The sequence below is a fragment of the Piliocolobus tephrosceles genome, chromosome 4 (assembly GCF_002776525.5).
Source record: "Piliocolobus tephrosceles isolate RC106 chromosome 4, ASM277652v3, whole genome shotgun sequence".
NCBI classification, from domain to species: Eukaryota; Metazoa; Chordata; class Mammalia; order Primates; family Cercopithecidae; genus Piliocolobus; species Piliocolobus tephrosceles.
Window position 1 is genome coordinate 35,877,956 of NC_045437.1, and position 5,450 is coordinate 35,883,405.

The window sequence follows — 5,450 nt, forward strand, 5'->3', positions numbered from 1 at the left end:
GTACATATTCTATTAGGTGCTGATAAACCAAACATAGTCCTTGCTCTAGTGGAACTTACAGTTTAGGGAGTGAAGACAGACATAAATCAAATAATCACACCAATAATGTACAAATATAAACTGAGATAAGTGCCCAGAATGAAAGGAAATGTGGGTTCCTTGGCAGCAGGGAGAATGATACCATTTAAAGTATCAGAAAGAGGGGCAGAGTGGCTGGTGTTGGACTGCAAGGTGGAGATAACTGAAAGACGAGACTGGAGAAGCAGGCAAGGATACACCATGCAGAGTCTTGTGACTTATTAAGACTTTTAATCTTTATCTTAAGAGTAATGAGAACTATTTAAAGATTTTAACAGCAGGCTTACATGATCAAATTTATGTTTGGAAAAGATCACTATGGAAGCAGAAGAAAGAGTTGGGGGGATGAGTGTCTTTGTGGATGGCAGAAGCCTGTAAGCTATTATAGTAACATAGGCAAGAAATGATGGTAGCTATTTCTGGCTATGAATAATAATTGATGACTAAGTCGGTGTTGCTGGAGACAGAAGTAGGCAGATTTTATGGATATTTACATAACAAAATGAGTAATATTTGGTGATTGATTGAATGGGTGGGGTACTGGTCAGGGGACAAGGGAGAGAGGTATTAAGGAAGACCTCTAGATTTCTGGCTTCAACAAAACTGGATTCACAAAAAGCCATTTCCCAATATCATTTGTTAAATAGGCTATCATTCATCCTTGGCTTATGACATACTGGAGTTTCTTCCAACTATCTCTACATTTCTATGGCAAATACGTTGCAACCATTTTAGTTTTACAATGTATTTCAATATTTAGAGAGGTGAATACACTCCACCAAAACTGTTCTTTTTAAAAATATCTTTGTTGGCTGGGCATTGTGGCTCATGCCTGTAATCCTAGCACTTTAGGAGGCTGAGGCAGGAGGACTGCTTGAGGCCAGGAGTTCAAGACAAGCTTGGGCAACACAGTAAGACCTGTATCCACCAAAAAAAAAAAAAAATTATCCAGGGGTGGTGTTATGTGCCTGTAGTCCAAGCTATTCAGGAGGCAGAGGCAGGAAGATTGCTTGAGCTCAAGATTTCAAGGTTGCAGTGAGCTATGATCATGCCACTGCACTTCAGCATGGGCAACAGAGCAAGACCCTGTCTCTAAAACAAACAAACAAAATATTTGTCTGTTTCTACCTATTATTCCATATGAAGTTTAGAATATTTTTTCAATTGCTAAGAAAAAACCCTAGAAATTGAGAAGTTCTCTTTTAATTTTTATAGCTCTCAGTATAAAGTTTTATTCATTTCTTTATATAGATATCACATATTTCTTGTGAAAATCTTTTTTTTTTTTTAAGATGGAGCAATCTCAGCTCACTGCCTCCCAGATTCAAGCAATTATCATGCCTCAGCCTCCTGAGTAGCTGGGATTACAGACGTGTGCCACTACGCCCAGCTAATTTTTGTATTTTTAGTAGAGACAGGGTTTCACCATGTTGGCCAGGCTGGTCTAGAATGCTGACCTCAAGTGATCCACCTGCCTCGGCCTCCCAAAATGCTGGGATTACAGGTGTGCATCACGATGCCAGGCCTCTTGTAAGAATTATTCTAAGTACTTTGTTGTTACTGTTGTTATTGTAAATGCAATGGATTTAGTTCATTTTAATGCAATAAGGTGACAACATTGTGGAAGCTTGTTGAAGAAAGCTACAATGATGCTATCTCAGATATAAAACTTTTGGTAATTAAAGGGATCCTTCTTTGTCTGAGCCCAAATAGCTAACATGATTATATTTTCTGTTTGATGTTGCAAGCAAGATATCTGAATACACTGAACTTGAGACTGTAGAGAAAAAAATAAGAGAGTGGATGAGTCTGTGAAGGAACTATAGTTATTAATATCAATACCAGTACCTGGGGAGTGGGTAGATGTTACTTGGAGTGTGCATTCATGTCCCGTATCAGAACTGTCCTGTGCTAAATGGAATCACAGAATTTGAAGAACAGCTGAGCTATTTGGTAGAAATAAAATCTGAATTTCAAAAAACATTCACTAGTTTTCATTAGCATGAATTATGCTTTAAGTTTCTGCAGCTGACTTTAGAGAGATGTGTTTGAATTTTGTAAGCATCTGCCTTGTCAACATGGCTCTACTTCAAGAGGAATTGATTGAGCTGAAAGCAAACCCAAAGAATCTCTAGGATTTTTTTTAATGAACATATACATCATATATTACTATTCTGAAATTTCTGGCTCTGTAGTCAAATTCTTGCAACATTAGAGTTTTCCAATTCTTTTAATGTGTATTTTCTTTCCTGAAACTATGGAAATAAAAATCTAAGGACCACTTTCAATAATGTAAACCTGGACTGGGAATTGAGATGGGCCCTGTCTATATTCAGTTCCCCCTGCCTTTTTTTTTTTTTTTTAACAGTTTCATTGAAATAGAATTCACATACCGTACAATTCACCCATTTAAAGTGTACAATTCAGTGGTTTTTAGTGTATTCACAGATATGTGCAATCATCACTACAGTCAATTTCAGAGCATTTTCATTACCTCAGAAAGAAACTCTATGCCCTTTAGCTATTCCCCTGCCCACCCATGCTCCCACCCTCGGCTTTAAACAGCCAGTAATCTACTTTCTGTCTGCATAGATTTCCATATTCCATTCATTTGAATGCAATCATATAGCATATGGTCTTTTGTGACTAGCTTCCTTCACTTAACATAATGATTTCAGGATCCACTCATGTTGCAGCATGTATCAGGACTTCATTCTTTTATATGGCCACATAATACACCATTATATGGATACCATATTTTGTTTATGCATTTGTCAGTTGAGGGACATTTGGGTTGTTCCCACCTTTTGGTGATTCTGAATAATGCTTCTATAAACAAATGTGCACAAGTTTATGTGTGGACATACGTTTTCATTTCTCTTGAGTATATACCTAGAAATAGAATTGCTGGGTCATATAGTAACTAGATGTTTAATCACTTGAGGACCTGCCAGACTGTTTTCCAAAGTGGCCCACCATTTTACACTCCTATCAGAATGCATAAGGATTGCAGTTTTCCTCTGTATCTTTGCCAATAATTGTTGTTGTCTTTTTAATTCTGGCTATTATAGTGAGAACCAAACCTTGTAAGTGAATAATGAAAAACTTGTAGTTTCTTTATTTGCTTTTCTCTGGTGATGTTAAGCATCTTTTCATGTACTTATTGGCAATTTGCATTTCTTCTTTGGAGAAATGTCTATTTAGATTCATTGCCCATTTTAAGTGGGGTTTTTATTGCGTTTAAGAGTTCGTTGTATATTATAGACATAGATCCCTTATCAGATACATGATTTGCAAATATCTTTCCTGTTCTGTGGATTTTTTTTTACTTTCTTGATGGTGTCTCTTGAACCACTAAGGTTTTCAATTTTGATGAAGTCCACTTTATGGTGTTTTTGTTTGCTTCTGAGGGCTTGTGTTTTTTGTGTCGTAGCTAAGAATCCTGTCAAATCCAAGGTTATACAAATTTATCCTTATGTTTTTTTCTGAGAGTTTTATAGTTTTTCTCTTACATTTAGGTCATTGATACATTTTGAGCTAATTTTTGCAAAATGATGTGAGGTAAGGATCCTAGTCTTTTGCATGTGGCTACCCAGTTGTCTCAGCACCATTGGTTGAACAATAGCCTTTGGTTCTCGAACAAAGTTTGATCTATTATATACCAGTATTCTCACTGACTTCAAAATTACTTGAAGGCTAGTACTTGGCCCATAATTTTAAATCTTTTTATAAATAAAACTCATTAAACTAATGTGACATTACTTTGTAATACTGTAAAACTAAACACTTTTTCTGGTTGTTGAGATAGGCTCTCAGTCTGTCACCCAGGCTGGACTGCAGTGGTGCCATCATGACTCACTGTAGCCTCTACCTCCCAGGCTCAAGCGATCCTCCCACTTCAGCCTCTCAAGTAGCTAGGACAAAAGGTCCACACCACCACACCTGGCCAATTAAAAAAAAATTGATTTTAGAGATGGGGGTCTCACTATGTTGCCCAGTCTGGTCTTGAACCGCTGGACTCAAGCAATCCTCCCACCTCAGCCTTCCAAATTGCTGGGATTACAGGCATGAGCCACTGTCCTCAGCCAAAAACTAAATACTTTTGAATAGCTAATAGGTTATAATTCTACTATTGTTATAATTTAAAATGTATGTGGCCCACATACATACGGATTTCTGATAGTTGTGATTCACTACTGGAAAACAAGCAAACCTCTGAAATATGGCATAATCTTCACTTCCACCCTGTCATGCTAGTTTCTGTCTTGCCACTAGGTGACATGAACAATCAAGACTATATTAATCTTGATTTAAAGGAACCCAAAATGTGTGGTGATGGTAGGAACCAATAGTGAGTGGATAGATATTATGAGAAGATTGGTAGTAAGACAAATATGTTAAGAAGGAGTGATGAAAGTGAAGCAGCAAGAATGGTTAGCAAGCATGGGTTGAAGCATGGGTTGCATTGGAGTTGCACCTTGGGGTGAGAACAGACAAATTACTTGGAAAGTTTGCTGTAAGCTTTCTAGATGTGGGTTGAAAGTATTATTAAGTTGAAAGTATTATTGTCAAGGAGAATTTGCTACTTAAAATAAATTATTAAATCACTTGACTGATTACATTAACTTTCTCTTTGATTCACCTTTCTCCACCCTCTCTTACATCCCATCTTTCCTTCAGTTACTTGCCCAAGCTTCTGTTTTAATTGAAATTACAAAAGCAATGTATAGCCAGCTCAAGAGTCCGGATGAGAAAGTATTATGTCAATGAATATGAACATTTTTACAGCTCAATACATGTTTCTAAATTGTATGAAATTTCCAAGTTCACCACACCTTATCCCTTTTGTGGGGTAATATTATAGGTACTTTTTTTTGTTGTTAATTGTAGAGCTATTCTAAAATGCAAATTTTATGATGATATTATCCTGTATGTAAAGTTCTTTCATAGTTATTTGTTGAGTGTGGGAAATTTCCAAGTTCGCCACACCTTATCCCTTTTGTGGGGTAATGTTATAGGTACTTTTTTTTATTGTTAATTGTAGAGCTATTCTAAAATGCAAATTTTATCATGATATTATCCTGTATGTAAAGTTCTTTCATAGTTATTTGTTGAGTGTGGGATAATATCTGCCTCCCAGATTCAAGCAATTCTCGTTCCTCAGCCTCCCAAGTAGCTGAGATTACAGGCGTGCTCCACCACACCTGGCTAATTATTATATTGTTAGTAGAGACGGGGTTTCACCTTGTTGCCCAGGCTGGTCTCAACTCGTGACCTCAAGTGATCTACCCACCTCGGCCTCCCAAAGTGCTGAAATTATAGGTTTGAGCCACCACGCCCCACCTAAGAATGCTATCTGTCAATGTGTATAT